This window comes from Bufo gargarizans, chromosome 2 (genome assembly GCF_014858855.1).
Source record: "Bufo gargarizans isolate SCDJY-AF-19 chromosome 2, ASM1485885v1, whole genome shotgun sequence".
NCBI classification, from domain to species: Eukaryota; Metazoa; Chordata; class Amphibia; order Anura; family Bufonidae; genus Bufo; species Bufo gargarizans.
Window position 1 is genome coordinate 598,601,946 of NC_058081.1, and position 17,910 is coordinate 598,619,855.

The 17,910-nt window shown below is 44.6% G+C and overlaps 1 protein-coding gene across 3 annotated transcripts in view; it reads left to right on the forward strand.

Annotated features, from left to right (window-relative positions):
- LOC122928746 (collagen alpha-1(XII) chain-like) overlaps positions 1-17,910 on the forward strand; it is a 78,921-nt gene that overhangs the window by 685 nt on the left and 60,326 nt on the right. The gene's annotated exons all lie outside the window — the stretch shown is intronic.

The following is a 17,910-nucleotide window of genomic DNA, read 5'->3' on the forward strand; positions in this document are numbered from 1 at the left end:
GTAAGTGTCCTCCTCAGGTGGCATTCATACAATGCAGTTCTTCAGGAAACCTGTCTGGTGGCATTATTGCCCAGGAGAAGTAATCAGATACCTGTGAATAATCTCCTGAGTCCAGGATAAGCAGGTAATAAATACACAAGAGTGGGAGTTGTGCTCCAGTGGTGTGAGCGTTGGGTTTCAACATTCCTGGCTGCTTATGCCTGGGTAAGGATGCTGAGAGTTTTAGTTCTAAAGGAGCCGGGAGCAACATGATAGGACTTTACGTCTGCCAATATTAATGTGAAGGAGCAGGGGTGTGACAAAGCATTGCACATGTTGTGCCTTCTTTATAAAGTTGAAATGTGCTTGTGTGCCAGCGGTTTGTGCCAGTCCACCCCATTTCTATAATATATGGGATATTTTTGGAAAGTTTGGCACAAGCACATCAATATTCAATGCCATTCCAATGTTCACCGTGGAACCTATGATTATACATGTCCCCTAGGAGGGAACCCTGTTATGATCGTATTTATTGTATGTACCGCTATCTGGCTAGAGGACTGGGATTACAGTAGGAAGCTGCGCTGCCTTAAACGCCATGGGCGTGATGGGCGGTGCAAATTTATTCGTTTAAAAAAAAGTGCTTTTACTATATGTTTTTCTATTTTGCCCAGCCAGTTGGATGTTGTACAGTATGTGAACTGTAGATAAGGGCTCATGCCCACAAACGTAAGGGCTCCGTGCACGGGCACCGAACGTGGGGCAACCGCATGCGGATTGCAAACCTATTCACTTGATCCGCATCCGAAGGTCCGCACCACAAAAAAAGTAGTGCATGCACGGCCAGAAACAGTGAATGCGGGTATGTAGGTCCTTTAGTCCAATGATCACTTCATTTTAGGGGTGACGTGTTTTGCGGTCCACAAATTGCGGGTCCGCAAAACACGGATGCCGCCCGAGTGCCTTCCGCAATTTGCGGAACAGAATGGACGGCCCATTATAGACATGCCTATTATTTGCAAATAAAATTGGCTGGCTCACAGTAATTTATTTGCGAATTTTATTAGATCCCCCTTAGGCCTCATGCACACGACCGTTGTGTGCATCCGTGTCCGTTGTTCCGTTTTCCGTGATTTTCTGCGGACACATTGACTTTCAATGGGTACGTTGAAAACTCGGAAAATGCACCGTTTGTCATCCGCGTCCGTGATCCGTGTTTCCTGTCCGTCAAACCTATTTTTTGGACGGACAACGGTTCGCGGACCCATTCAAGTCAATGGGTCCGTGAAAAAATACGGAGGCACACAAGATTGTCATCCGCATCCGTGATCTGTGTCCGTTTTTTTCCTATCATTTTCAAGGCAAACTTGACTTAGAATTTTTTTTTCACTTTTCTGGTCTGATGATCCTCCAAAAATCAAGGAAGACACACGTAAGAAAAAACGGACACAGATCACGGAACAACGGAACCCCGTTTTGCGGACCGTGAAAAAATGTTGTGTGCATGAGGCCTAATACATACAAAAAGCATTCTATGAATTTTTAAAATTTCTATACAAAAACACTACACAATTCATATATTGTTAAAACCTTATATAAAATTAGATGTTCCAAGTCCCCAAATGTGGAGCTCCTGCATTTAAAAAATAGAATAAAACAACAAGCGGCTATATGATTAACGGGATATTTCCTTCTGATATATATTGAATCATAGTGAATCACGGAGGTGTGCTGTCTGTGTTCTCCGCGTACACCACATGTACCCATTTATTTTTAATGTGTTTGTCCACACATCAGTGGTTTTCCACTGACCATGGAGACATGCAGTACTTTGGTCCGTTATGTAAACGAAACACGCCAATTGAAGTCTATGGGTCCATGAAAAACTACTGACACAACACGGACGGTCCATAGATAGGAAATTCTCTAGAAATGAATTTCCAGCTGAGCAGCGTCCATTGAACAACGATGACACACGGAGGGCAAAAAATGGACACATGGGCCAATCATGGATTCTTCATTCATATCTTCACTGCTGGATTTTCCACAGACATGAAACGGACATGGAAATGTGAATGAGACCTAGCAATACCTAGACTTTTTGTCGCACTTTTAATTGGTTTTAATGGTCAAATGCACAAGATTTCATACAAGTCAATTTACTGCTGTGGACTGCAGGTACAGCTCAACAGATAAAATCAATTAAAAGTGCAACAAAAATGTTAGGTATATAAAAAAGGAACTGTAAGGATTAAATGAATAGCTGGGCATTTAGGCTGGTTCACCTACACCAGGGGTCGCATGCGGCTCTTTGCCTCTTCAAGTGCGGATCTAGCGGTGGAGCTGGGAAGCAGTCAGACCAGCGCACTCGCCACCCCATGCTCAGATCTCCTTTCCTGATCGGGCACCGTTGCTACCCTGCAGGTCCAGCTCGCTCGCCACTACGTCCTGATGCGCACAGTGTCAGAACGTAGTAGGTGGAGACGCGCACTATGACCTGACACTGTGCGCATCAGGTCACAGCGGAGACCGTGTCAGACCTGCAGAGTAGAAGGTGCCCGATCAGGAGAGGTAGACGATTTCTTTAAATTATAGTACTGAGCATGGGGGTCTGATCTAAGCATGGGGGTCTGATCTGAGCATGGGAGGTTCTGATCTGAGCATGGGGGGGATCTTATCTGAGCATGGGGGGGATCTTATCTGAGCATGGGGGGGATCTTATCTGAGCATGGGGGGGATCTTATCTGAGCATGGGGGGGATCTTATCTGAGCATGGGGGGGATCTTATCTGAGCATGGGAGGATCTTATCTGAGCATGGGGGAGCTTATCTGAGCATGGGGGTATCTTGTCTGAGCATGGGGGGATCTTGTCTGAGCATGGGAGTCTGGTCTGCAAACGGGGGGGTCTGATCTGAGCACGGGGGTCTGACACTGGGAGTCTGATTAGTATTGTCTGATCTGAGCATTGGGGGTCTTATTTTGGGGCTTTGATTTGGAGTTCTGATGAGGATTGGGGATCTTATCTTAGGTCAGATGAGCATTGGGGGTCTGATGAAAAATTTTTTTTTCTTTTCTTCTCTGCTAATGAAAAATAAGAAAAAAAAACTCAGATCAAATGAAAAAAAATAATTTCTTCTTATTTTTCTCCGCTAAAACCTAGGTGCATCTTATAGGGTGAAAAATATGGTGACTCTTATGTAAATGTATAGCTTGTGGCTCCTGGTAGTCATACATTTATTTATTTATTTTTATTTTATTTTTTCTGTAAGGTTGGCCACCCCTGACCTAGACTTTTTGTAGCACTTTTGATTGATTTTAAGTATTGAGCTACAGCCGTTGTCCAAAAAGTAAGGGGACTTGTATGCAGTCATGTACCTTTAGCTGTCACTCGAAAAGTCTAGGTGTCACTCCAGTCTAATACATACTCCCCATCAGTGGCGTAGCTAGAAATGACTGGGCCCCCATTCCTGTGGCTAGTAAAGATCACTCTCTCAGACCAGGCCCGGAAGCTGTTCCATCCGTCTATACTGCCACTGTATATAATTTCACTGTGTAATACTGTTGAGGGGGCCCTGACAAAATCTTTTAGTCCTCCTCCTCCTGGATGGGCCCCTTCTGGTTCAGGGCCCCAAAGCAGCCGCTTTCCCTGCTTCCCCTATAGCTACCCCCCTGCTCCCTATTTACCTCCACCTACATGCAATGCACAAGTGCAAATCCCAATGCATGGTCAGCTGGCCACCATACCACATATCTGTAGTAGTACCCAGTCACTAGTTAAAAATCTATTAAAAGTGCAAAAAAAAGTTTGTGTAGCCCCTGCCTAACCACCCAAACATTGAGGCATGAAATCTAAAACCCCTGCTCCCAGTGTGACTGCTGCACATTTGCAGCATTGTTACAGCAGTGGACGCGAGACACCGCTACCCTGACTAATCCTGCCCAGCGGCCCAGTCCTGCCTCCTGCTGCCTTCCTTCAGGTGGGTCTGACTGCCAGGTCTGCTCTGTTCTTCCACACAGTAGGGCACATGCACACTCCTCCTCCTGCCCTTAAATGGCTAGTATGCATGTACCCTCATCTTCACCAGCCAATTGCTGGCAATCCTATGGGAAGGTTCCTGAGTAATATGTCAGCTGTTAATCATAGAGAGACTTCTCCAGGAGGTAGTGGCACGGTTATTGCCATGCAGCAAAGTTCAGATTCCTATACAGGGTTTAAAGGGTGCATATCAGGGGAATGCCAGGATAGCACCCATAGGATTAGAACAAAGTCAGATCTGTTGGTTAATGCCACATTTACACGTCAGTGATTTCCATCATGGATTATGAGCTAAAACCAGGACTGGAGCCTCCACAGACATAAGGGAAAGATCTGCACCTGTTCTGGGTTTAGAGCCGCACCTGGTTTTGGCTCACAATCACCCATGGAAATCACTGACCGAACACGTGAATGAGGCCTAACACAATGGTTGCACATCCACTGCCCTTACACCTGTGAAGTATTGTAGCTGCAGACACTTATGACCACTGATTAGGACACATGATTGAGATCTGCAATGTCTGAAAATGTCAAGAAAAAAACATTTATGCAAAGAAATATCCTAATATCTTTCATTATTCAAGTAGATACTCCAATAGGATAACTATGAAAATAATTTATTATTATTGACTGGAAGGTTCTTACTCTAACAAAGTCACATAGATGAGTTTATTTCCCCTCACCTATGACAGCACCCATGTGAGAAGAACCTCCCACCCAGGACATGAAACCTGTGGATATAAAAAAGTTCTGACCCCCACCACACTTCAGTTCAGGTTTCCTGTCCTCCAGGTAGGAAGTCCTGAGGGAGCTTTTGCTCGTTAGGAGTTCACACCAGGGACTGGGAAAGGTCCTTGTCTTCAATACCGTAATGTAACCTATACCAGGGCAGCATAAGCCTCTTGTGGGAGCCGTTTGTCAGTCTGCTTCTCCTCCATCTCTTTACCCAGGCCCCCTCTTTGTTGGGAGCCGCTGTGATAAGATAACCACGGCAGTTTCCGGGCAAGCTTTCAGTGACGTCACTTCCAATGTCCTGACTTCATTTCCAGCGCAGGCCCACACCCGAGGCCTCTGTGCCGGGCACATTATAAATTGGCAGTGGGTGACAGAAGCTAGCCCATCCTGTACACAGTGCTGTGCTTCAGTATTCTTTGCCATTTCGCGCCGACCCTTCTGAGCCCTCGAGACCAGTGAGTCTGGTATTTGGCAAAGGGATTAGGGTCCCTAGGTTTCCTGTCCTGGATGGGAGGTCGTTCTCACATGGGTGCTGTCATAGGTTTCAAGAAAAACAATTACCGGTTATAGCAATTTGTGTTTTGAACCAATCAAGTAATTTTATCTCAATTAGTTTTGCTATCCTATGCCCCCAGATCCTTGGGTAGTCAGCAACAAATTACTAGGCAACATGGATATCTTGTCTATAACCAAATAATAATAATAATAATAATCATAATGATAATGAATGCTCTGATAATATGTGTCTATCTGTTTTTTTGCTACTTGTAGCCCACTAAAGAGCCAGAGGGATCTGTGGACTTTGCAGAGGCGGCTCTAGACTTTGTTAGGCCTTAGGCGAAACTCGAACATTAAGCCCCCACGAACACAAGATATGCAAGCGAGAAGGATATCATAATAAGGATTTGGAGAAGGGGCAGTGGGGTCGCAGAGCAGGGAGAGGCTGGTGCTGCTACTAGGGGGTCATACCATGGGGGAGTAATAAAACAGAAAGGAGGGGGGTACTCCTGCGCTGCTGCTAATCTATGCAACCTACGTGTCTGATATGGCCCTAGGAATAATTCCGGGGGCCGCTGCTGGGTTCCGATAGAAAGCCCTGCCTGGACTTAACAATTAAAATCTAAAATAGAAACTATAAGGTTAATTGGATCCATCGCTGTAAAAAAGACACTTCCCTTGGATACTACAAAAGATATGACCTGATGTAACAATCCTGTTATATGCAGCGTTCTCACCTGCAATAGATTGCTGTCAGTTGCCTCCAAGTTCCCGGTGATGTAAGTAGGATGCGCGTACTGTCCAAGTCCCTTTTTCCTCTCTCTATTCTTTCTTTATTTTTTTTCTCGTGGTAGTTAACTGGCTCTGTCTTCTCGACTCCCCTCTCCTGCGCGCGCCGCTCCGGCCAGTAGCTGGCGTGAGCGCGGGGAAACCAAAGAAAGTAAGTCCAAGAACGGTTCCTGTCGGTACGGGTGCCTTCAGAGGAAAAAAACATAAGTAATAAAGCCCACCATAATGCCCCCCCCCCCCCCCTCCCCAGTAGAAATAATTCTCCTTATAATGTTAGTGCAAAAAATACCCCCTTGTAATGCCCCCAGTTGAGCTGATGTTCCCATAGCGTCCCCATAATGTGTGCCAGTATAAAATACCCCTATATAGTGCCCCCAGTAAATGCCCCATAGTGCTCCTCTCCCCCCTTCTTCCTAGTGCCCCCATAATGCACAGTATAAAATACCTCTTCTTAGTGCCCCCCGGAGATGACCCCATAGTACTCCTCTCCCCCTTCCCCATAGTACCCACCATAATGTGTCCCAGTATAAAATGCCACTGTACAGAGCCCTCCATATAACATACCCCTTCTTTGTGGCCTCAGTAAATGCCCCTATAGAGCCACTTAATAATGTGCCAGTAAAAAGTGTCCCCCAAGGATGCCCCCCGGCCTTAATGTCACATTACTCCCCCTCCATCCATGTCACATTTCTCCCCCTCCATGTCACATCACCCCCTCCTATTTACATCACTCCCTTCGTGTCACATTTCTCCCCCCCCCCCCCGCTCCATGGCAACACTCCGCCCCTCCCCCTATGGCACATTTCTCCCCCTTCATCGGCCTGGCAGCAGCACATCTTACCCCCCCTCTTACCCCCCCCAATGGCACATTTCTCCCCCTCCATCGGCCTGGCAGCAGCACATCTTACCCCCCCCCCCCCCATGGCACATTTATCCCCCTCCATGGGCCTAGCAGGGTGGCAACAGCACATATTACCCCTACCAACCCATGGCACATTTCACCCTCTTCATGGGCCTGGCAGGCTGGCAGCAGCACACCATGGGCACATTACTGGCACCAATCAGTAAGTTATTATCAGATCAGGCCAGCCGGGGAGGGGGGGCACAGTGGTCAGCAGGACACATGCCTGAGTCAGGTGACCACCTGACCTTGGGATTCTTTTTCGGGCACCAGTCCACAGTGAGTCCACTGTCTTCTGGGCGGCGCCGGTGGCAGTCAGACACGGACACACACAAACACTGAGTGAGGTGAGGCAGGGCCCTGGCGGCTGGCTCCTTCTCCCTGGCTGTGCAGCGCTCTGAGGGCGGGGCTGCCGTTGCTTTCAGTCAGAGACGAGCCTGTGTGGCTTCACACTCCGAGCCCCAGCAGCCACTGCTCTCTTAAAGAGGCAGAGAGCAGAGGGGCTCAGAGCGGCCTGGCCACGGTGGCTCTCTTCTTATCTTATCTTATTAGCCGTCTGTACACTGGTCTGCAGGCCACCCCCAGCCGGTCCGGAAGCCAATAAAATTGCGGCGGTGTCAGGTGCGGGTGGGAGCCAGAGCGAGACCCCCACCAGCGCGAGGCCTTAGGTGGCGACCTAAGTGGCCTAATGGAAGAGCCGCCTCTAGGACTTTGTAACCAAAGGATCTGAGGCTTATTGGACTTCATAATTACAAGGCACAGCCACAGTAAGGCCTCTAAGCAGAAAATAAACTTACTTGCTAATCACTGATTTCTAGTATTTAATAGGATTGTCTGGAAGGTAAACATTTTTTTTAAAGATTACAAAGTTCTTCACTTCCTAGTTTCCCTCAACACAGGAACTGTGACTGTTCTGCCAATCAGCGGTCATATCGGTGGCCCTCCAGAGATTGGTTAAGCAGTCATGAGGGACCAGAAAATAGAGATCAACGGCGAGCCAGGTAAGCATCAGAACAGTAACAGGGAAACTGTGAGGTGAGTATAGCAAGTCATTCTAATTATTTTAAAAATAGGCTGGTTGAACAACCTCTTTACCACTTTTTTTGGATTATTTTACAAATAACCTATAATTCTTTATAAATATAAAGAGTTTACAATAAAATGAAAAGTACAAACATGTCTGTATAATTAAAGTGTGGGACCTCAGAAAATATTCCTCTGGAGGCCTCAAGGTATTTCATTCCCAACCTGCTACTTTGACAGCATGAAACGTTCAGTTAGGTCCACATTTGTGACTAGGAATTTATCAACCACTAGTTCTCCCGATAAAGCTCTATCACTTAGGATGAAAACAGCTGACACTGGCCATTGGGAATGGAGACTTGTGGGCAGAACAACTCATAAAGCCCTGGACAAACAATCCCTTTGCTAATCTTTAGTAGGGGTGGTTACAACTAAGGATAGACAAGTCTAACTGGTTACTACAGAGCAAATATTTGGCAAACTAACCGATTGATGGACCTTTGAAAGGGCCATAGTGAGTGTCCTTGAACTCTTCAGCAAGACCCATTCTACTGCTAATTAAGGCAGATTTTCTTGCAGAAAATTTCTGCACCTGAAAAACACTTCCGTTAATATGAATGGAGTTGTTTTGACAGGAAGCACATGGATTTGTGCAAGCTTCATATAACAAAACTGCCACATCAGAAGGCACCTGAAGGGTAGCTCAACAAGTTGAGGATTACATGTGTTTTTTAATTTTTTCAGCTCTGATTTTCATGAAGAAATCAGTACAGTACCAACAAAGTGAATGAGATTTGACAAATCTCATGCATGCTTTGCGCATCTTTTACTTGTGGAAATTGACCTGCTGTGTGGATTTCAACCCTTAACCTGCTCAGGACCGCCGTACGCAGGATTGCGTCTTTGCAGCGGTCCTGTTTCTCTGGGTGGACGCGCCGGTGCGTCCTCTCGCGAGACGCGAGATTTTGGACAAAGTGGGCTGGGCATGCACATCGCGGGCCGGCAAAATTTAAAAGACAAGTTCGTCATCAACCTGCCAGCCAATGATCGTGGCTGGCAGGTTGATGATTTTCAAAAAAACAAATCAGAAGCCAGCTAACACATCATATTTAGTAAATATGATGTGTTAAATGGCTGCTGTGCTCCTCTGCTCGTTCTTTTGGTCGGTTGGTTCCAGCAGAGGAGCACACATCACTGTGAGTACCCACCAACACCACACTTAGCCCCTAGATCACCCTCCATCACCCCAATTAACCCTTTGATCACCCCTTTGATCGCCACTGTCAATCACTAATGAAAAGGAAAAAAGTGATCAGTGTAAACTGTCACTTTTTTTTCCACTGGTATTGACTGATAGGTTTTAGGATAGTTTAGGTCCCTTGGTTAGGTAGTTTAGCGATCGGTTAGCGCCCAGCCCACCGCACCGCAGTCACTTATTCACTGATTAGCGTATCGCTAATCAGCATTTGTACTTTTATAGTATCTGTAAGTGATCAAAACTGATCACAGTCAGATCTATAATTGTGTTAGTGTCACTTTAGTTCGCCCTCCACCCAAAACGCAGTGTTTCCCGATCAGGCCTGATCGTTCGCCCACACGTGCGTTCACCCTCGCCCGCCCCACCGCAGTGACAAAAAATTTATTTATTTTTTATCACTGCACATTCACTTTACAAGCGCTGCGGCGATAAAAAAATGAGTTTTGATATTTTTTATCAACCGCAGCGGCCTCCGGTACTTCGCTAGCCTCCCATTTGTAAGACAGGCTTGCTTTTTTTCTTGGGTAGTCTCAGGGAATACCCCTAAATTTAGTTTCCCACATGTCAAACAGGGGGTATTCTTCTGAAGAGGCCTACAGGCTTCTGACCCAGTCGGATGAGGAATGGGAACCCTCATCTGGTGAATCTAGCGGGTCAGAATATGAACCTGTAGAAAGCAGTGGCAGTCTAACCCAAAGTTCGGACGAGGAGGTTGAGGTCCCTGATAGCACCAGGCGTACCCGGCCCCGTGTCGCTAGACCACAGGTTGCGCAGGATCCGTTTCAAGGGCAGCAGAGTGGGGCTGGCGCTGTCGGATTACGTGGTGAGGCATACACCAGCAGCGCAGCCCATCCTGGACCTAGTACCAGCACTGCCGTATAACATGGTGAAGTGGCGAGCACCAGAAGGGCAGTTGAAGCTGGTACGGTGGCACGTGCAATAGTTACCCCGTCGCAGCCACCGCAAAGACGGGCCCGTAGACCCCCTAGAATCCCTGAGGTGCTGGCAAACCCTGATTGGCAGTCCCCAACTTCAGCCGCACCTGTAGTTCCCCCTTTCACGGCCCAGTCTGGAGTTCGGGTTGAGACAGCTCAGATCGGTTCGGCCCTGGGATTTTTTGAGCTGTTCCTGACTGCGGAGCTCTTGGACTTAGTCGTGGCAGAAACAAATTGGTATGCCACTTAATTTATATCCGCCAACCCGGGAAGCTCTTATGCCCAGTCTTTCCGGTGGAAACCAGTCCAAGTTTCCGAATTTAAAATTTTTCTGGGCCTTCTCCTGAACATGGGTCTAACCAAAAAGCATGAATTGCGGTCATATTGGTCCACGAACCCAATTCATCACATGCCCATGTTCTCTGCTGCTATGTCCAGGACACGATTTGAGACCATCCTGCGTTTCCTGCACTTAAGTGATAACACCACCTCCCGTCCAAGAGGCCACCCAGCTTTTGACCGGCTCCACAAAATTCGGCCCCTCATAGACCACTTCACATTTTACCGGGCGCCTTTGCTTCAAACAATACATCCCAAGCAAGCGCGCCCGGTATGGGGTCAAATTGTATAAGCTCTGTGAAAGGGCCACAGGCTATACCCACAAATTTCGTATCTATGAGGGTAAAGAATAGACCCTGGAGCCGGTCGGTTGCCCTGACTACCTGGAGAGCAGTGGGAAGACAGTCTGGGACTTGGTGTCACCCTTATTTGGCAAGGGGTACCATCTTTATGTGGACAATTTCTACACAAGTGTGGCCCTCTTCAGGCATTTGTTTCTAGAACAGATTGGCTGCTGTGGCACCGCACAAAATTAGTCGCGCGGGCTTCCCCTAACGGCTCGTTACCACCCGTCTTGCAAGGGGGGAGAGGGCTGCCTTGTGTAACGAAGAACTGCTTGCGGTGAAATGGAGAGACAAGCGTGACGTTTACATGCTCTCTTCCATTCACACAGACATGACAATCCAAATTGAACGGGCAACCTGTGTCATTGAAAAGCCCCTCTCAGTCCACGACTATAACCTTCACATGGGAGGGGTGGACTTCAATGACCAGATGTTGCCTCCGTATTTAGTGTCCCGCCGCACCAGACGCTGGTATAAGAAGGTGGCTGTATACCTAATTCAATTGGCTCTGTATAATAGTTTTGTTCTCTACAGTAAGGCTGGGAGAACTGGATCCTTCCTCAAATTTCAGGAAGAGATCATCGCAAACCTCCTGTATCCAGGAGGTTCCGTGGCCCCATCCACCAGTGTAGTTAGCCGTCTACACGAGCGACATTTCCCCAGTGTCGTTGCTGGTACCTCAAACCGACCGCCACCCCGAAATAAATGTTGTGTCTGTAGCAGGAGTGTCTCCTTTCACCTGGGATAAAGTGCATAATGTACTTCGCCACATCTTTGGGCGATTTGCGCTTTGCACATTGTCCCATGGGGAAGGAGAGGTTTGTCCTATAAAGGTAAAAAAAAAACAAAAAAAAAAAAAACACCAGTAAGCAAAAAAGTTCAAGTTCAGTTTCAAAAGGAATTTGGGCACCTTTGCACATCTAGGCTGCAAAAAAGTGTCACACATGTGGTATCGCCGTACTCAGGAGAAGTTGGGGAATGTGTTTTGGGGTGTCATTTTACATATACCCAATACCCATGCTGGGTGAGATAAATATCTTGGTCAAATGCCAACTTTGTATAAAAAAAAATGGGAAATGTTGTCTTTTGCCAAGATATTTCTCTCACCCAGCATGGGTTTATGTAAAATGACACCCCAAAACACATTCCCCAACTTCTCCTGAGTACGGCGATACCACATGTGTGACACTTTTTTGCAGCCTAGGTGGGCAAAGGGGCACACATTCCAAAGAGCACCTTTCAGATTTCACCGGTCATTTTTTACAGATTTTGATTTCAAACTTCCTCTCACGCATCTGGGCCCCTAAAATGCCAGGGCAGTATAACTACCCCACAAGTGACCCCATTTTGGAAAGAAGACACCCCAAGGTATTTTGTGATGGGCATAGTGAGTTCATGAAAGTTTTTATTTTTTGTCACAAGTTAGTGGAATATGAGACTTTGTAAGAAAAAAATTATAATAAAATAAATCATAATTTTCCGCTAACTTGTGACAAAAAATAAAAGGTTCTATGAACTCACTATGGCCATCAGCGAATACCTTAGGGTGTCTACTTTCCGAAATGGGGTCATTTGTGGGGGTTTTCTACTGTCTGGGCATTGTAGAACCTCAGGAAACATGACAGGTGCTCAGAAAGTCAGAGCTGCTTCAAAAAGCGGAAATTCACATTTTTGTACCATAGTTTGTAAACGCTATAACTTTTACCCAAACCATATTTTTTTTTTTGCCCAAACAATTTTTTTTATCAAAGACATGTAGAACAATAAATTTAGCGAAAAAATGATATATGGATGTTGTTGTTTTTTTTGCAAAATTTTACAACTGAAAGTGAAAAATGTAAATTTTTTGCAAAAAAATAGTTAAATTTCGATTAATAACAAAAAAAGTAAAAATGTCAGCAGCAATGAAATACCACCAAATGAAAGCTCTATTAGTGAGAAGAAAAGGAGGTAAAATTCATTTGGGTGTTAAGTTGCATGACCGAGCAATAAACGGTGATTGCATGTTGTTAAGCTTTGTAGTGTAAAAAATAAAAATAAAAACATTTTTAAAAATATAAAAAATAAATTAAAATAAAATCACACCCTTTGCCCTGAATAAAAATAAACAAAAAAAATAATTTTTTTAATAAAAAGTGATCATAAAGTCATGGACACCCAAAATGGTATCAGTTTTTTCCAAAGTTTTAATTTTTTTAGTGTCCAAAACACAAGAAAAACTATACAAATAGGGTATTGCTGTAATCGTACTGACCCAGAGAAGGAAGTTAACAGGTCAGTGTTAATAAATAGGTAATGCCATAAAAACAAACTCTATAAAAACTGTGGTGGAATTGCAGTTTTTTTCCAATTTCACCTCATTTGGAATTTTTTTCCAGATTCCCACTACGTTGTATGCAATAATAAATGGTTTCATGAGAAAGTTCTTCTTGTCCTGCAAAAAACAACAACAGCCCTCATATGGCTATGTGAACAGAAAAGTAAAAAAAAAGTCATGGCTCCAGAAGGGGGTTAAAATCTGCAGTTCTTTTAATGCAGTTTTTGTATGGATTTAATGCAAATTTTCTGCACACAAATCTGCAACTTGTGCAGGTAGCTAAAAGGGGGGTCTACATACTAGTTCTACCACTCCATTATTCTGCCAAGGAAACCCTATGGACAGAATCAAAAGGCTACTCGATCTGACACTGGAAGATGAGTACCCCAGATCGGAAGTTGTCCAAAATGCTACTGTACAAGTAGCACCAGAAAGAATGAAGCAACTGGGCCAAAGCTGAAAGGATGCTCAGCTGCAGATGTGGCAGGAGGTGAAGGGAAAGTCTGATGCTGTAAAGAACAGTATTGTATAGGAACCTGGAACGTAAGATCTATGAACCAAGGCAAGTTGGAGGTGGTGAAAGGTGAGATGGCAAGACTCAACATCGACATCTTGGGAGTTAGTGACTTAAAATGGACAGGAATGGGTGAATTTAATTCAGATGACCATTATATCTACTATTGTGGGCAAGAATAGAGTAGCCCTCATAGTCAATAAAAGTCAAAAAAGCAGTACTGGGTTGCAGTCTCACAAATGCCAGAATAATCTCTGTTCGAATCGAAGGCAAAAAGAAAATTAGAGACATCCAGTGAACATTTCACACTAAAATGGGCATGATAAAAGACAAAAATGGTAGGGACCTAACAGAAGTGGAAGAGATTAAGAAAAGATGGCAAGAATATACAGAAGAACTATACAAAAAAAATCTCAATTTCACTGATAGTATGACCTAGAGCCAGACATTTTAGAGAGTGAAGTTAAGTGGCCTTTAGAAAGCATTGCCAACAACAAGGCTAGTGGAGGTGACGGAATTCCAGCTGAGCTTTTTAAAATAGTAAAAGATGATGCTGTTAAAGTGCTGCACTCAATATGCCAGCAAATCTGGAAAACACATCAATGGCCACAGGACTGGAAAATGTCAATTTACATCCCAATGCCAAAGAAGGGCAATGCCAAAGAATGTTTAAACTACCAAACAATTGCCCTCATCTCACATCATAGCAAGGTTATGCTAAAGATTCTGCAAGCTAGGCTTCAGCAATATGTAAACCGAGAACTACCGGAAGAACAAGCTGGTTTTCAAAGAGGCAGGGGAACCAGAGATCAAATTGCCAACCTATGTTGGATTATGGAGAAAGCAAGAGAGTTCCAGAAAAACATCTACTTCTGCTTCATTGACTACACCAAAGCCTTTGATTGTATGGATCACAATAAATTATGGCAAGTTCTTAAAGAGATGGGAGTATCGGATCACCTAACATGTCTCCTGAGAAACTTGTATGCAGGTCAAGAAGAAACTGTGAGAACTGTACATGGAACAATGGCTGGACGGTATCATGGAAGCAACAGGCAAGCTTCGAGAGACAGTGGAAGATAGAGGGTCCTAATGTGCAGTGATCCATGGGGTCGCAAAGAGTCGAGCACAACTGAATTGCGACTGAACACATACTTCTACCCATGTAATAAATAATGGCGCCCATCCAGCGGACATATTGCCATTAAATAACCATATGTTATACTTCTTCTATTCACCACTACCTTCAACAACTACATAGACTAAAGGATCATTTATTAAGAAATACGTCACTTTTTTGTGTATTTAAGGTGAAGATTTTGTCGCAAAAGGGTATTGTGGCAAAATCTGCTCCTTTTCCCTGCTCGCGCCACTTTTCCAAAGTGGCAGAAAAAAGAGGGCGTGGGTGGGGAAGAGGGCCTGCCGATCTCATTTACCATTTTCTACGCTGGTTTATGGCGTGAAAAATGGTCTTAAACTAAGCAAGCAAGGGTGCTAGTGTACAAGCTTAGACCATGTCACATGTCCGTTTTTAGCACGGATACATGCTCTATTTTGTCCGTCCATTATAGTCTATGGGTCCATGAAAACCACAGATGCAATCCGTGTTGCATCAGTGTATTACGCATCATTAAGAAGAGATGCTTTGAAAATTATTTTTCAGCTGTTCAGTGTCCGTGAAACACAGATGCAACATGGACAGCAAAAAACGGACACAAGGACCCAACACGGATCATTCACGGACAGCTTCACGGATGCATCACTGACCACCTGCTCATGGATTTGAGCACGGACACGGACGTGTGAATGAGGTTTGTTTCTCAAGCTGCTGTAGCCATAGTTAAATGATGCTTCAGGGTCCTATATATTTGAACTACACCACTGTGATATCTTGTGTTGCAATTATTATATCACCTACATACTAATTTCCTTCTCGATCTCCATGCATTCCCCTTGGAGTAAACCATAATGCCGGGATAAATCTCTCTTCTCTTTCTGATATTAAAAAACATAATCGAATAATAATTATTACATACAGCTCTAGTCTGTTAGCTCAGGTATTAATATGACATAAAGCAGAATTTGCCATCGGCATAAAAAAATAACAAAGAATCATTGAACTCTGTTCAGAATACTAACGTTCAGATGTTTCCTGGCTTAATATAATTGTTTTCTCATTAATTACCCTTTGTGAAATCCGTCCACCCACAGAATGTAATGAGACCTTAGTATCCTGTTTCCTTGTTTGGTGCTAACAAGCCTGTGTCTACTTCAGATCTTCCAGAACAAAATTTGTACAGTGCCTAACGATACACAATTTTTGGGCTAAACCACAAGATGCAATTATCCAAGGTCTGTCATTTGTGTGCCAGCTGGCTTAATACCATAATTGATGGTATGTGTAATTCTTTTCTTCTCCTGTGGAGGCACTGTGGGAGAACTAAAAACTTGCCGCCAAGTTCTTTCAGAGATCAAAGCTGACTGTTGGTGATTTCAGTAGTGGGACATCCTATGATCAACATATTTTCAAAGGAGCCTTCCAGCAAAAAAAAAAGCTGGAGTGTAGCAGTTGTACACTCTGAGTCCTTTAAGTGCTTTTTGCAAACTCTAGATGGGCTTTCATGTGCCTTTTACTGAGCATAGGCTTCTGTCTGGCCACTCTGACATAAAGCCCAGATTAGGGAAATGTTGCAGTGACGGTGGACCTTCTGGAAGTTGATCCCATCTGCACACAGGATCTTTTGAGCTCAGCCAAAATGATAGTTTGGTTCTTAGTCACCTTTTTTACCAAGGTCCTTCTTTCCCCGATTATTTAGTTTGGTGGAGCTCTAGGAAGAGTCCTGGTTGTTCCAGACGTCTTCCATTTAAGAATTATGGAGACCACTGTGCTCTTGGGAACATTTTTGCAGAAAGTTGTTGTACCCTTCTCCAGATCTGTGCCTCCACACAATCCTGTCTCTGATCTCTACAGGCAGTTATTTCTTCTTCATAGCTAGGTTTTAGCTGGCATATTTATTGTCTGCTGTCAGCAGTGATACCTTTTATATAGTTTTACTCCTGTATCCAAGGAGAGCTCACGGCACATGCACAGTGTGTACTTCATTTACTGCTATGCAAATTCCAAAAATAGCCGAGGGAGAACGCTCACCTATTTTCGGAAGTCCCATATTGGTGAATGGAGAGCGCACCACGCATGCAGAGCCACCTCTCCATTCACCGCAATGGGATGCCAGAAATAGCTCAGCCAGCACTCGGCTATTATCGTAACTCCTATAGCGGTGAGCGGAGGGTGGCTTCTCATGCACAGCTTCTCTCCCTTCACTTGGGGGCCTCTTCTCGAGATAGGAACGGGTCCCAGAGGTGGAACCCAGACCTATGTGACATTCAAAGCATATCCTAGCCATCAATATCTGAGATGGGAATACCCCTTGAATGAAAAGTCATGTCAAGAGAGTGGACAGGAGTGCTATGGTAGTATTTATGTTAGCTATGATACATATTTTATTAGTAGCCCCTGCTCCTATTGAATACCGCATTTAAGCTGTTATTGGCAGAAAGCTACTTCCATATGGTAAATATGTGCACACTGTGATGTAAGTGAGAAATACATGAAAGTTGCCAATACTTATGTGATCAACCGGCAGATATTTTAGTACTGCAAATCTTGATATGGAGGATGAGATGGATTTTTTTGCCCGTCTGTTTCCATTTATTTCATCAGGCTTATATAGAGTGTAAATAAAAATAAGCAATTATCATTTACTGAGGGAGATACATCAATGAATTTTATATAAGTTGATTTAATAGTGTAATATGCTGCCTTCCATATTATTGAAACATACTACTACAGTATGTTGCTCTGTCCATAGAGACAGCTACATCTTTGTGAAGTTATCCGTCAGGTCCGTCTTTAACGGGGGCAAAAGGGGCAGCTGCCCTGGGCCCAGTTGCTCCTGTGGGGTCCAAGGCAGCTCCCTCTTGAGCCCTGCTAGCCACTGCCCTGGGTGTCGGGCTGGCAGCTACACAGGTGGGTGCTGCCATGCCTGCCGTCACTCCAGGCAGCGAACTGTGAGAACTGTGATTCTCTTAGGAGAAAGGACCTTAGATGACATCATCACAACGTGACCAGTAACCCAGGTTGTTATGGATGTGATGATACCTAATATGTATACTTTTTTTTATTTTTTTATTTCACTTTAGCACAATAATAGCAGTTTTGAAGCAAAAAAAAACATATTTTAG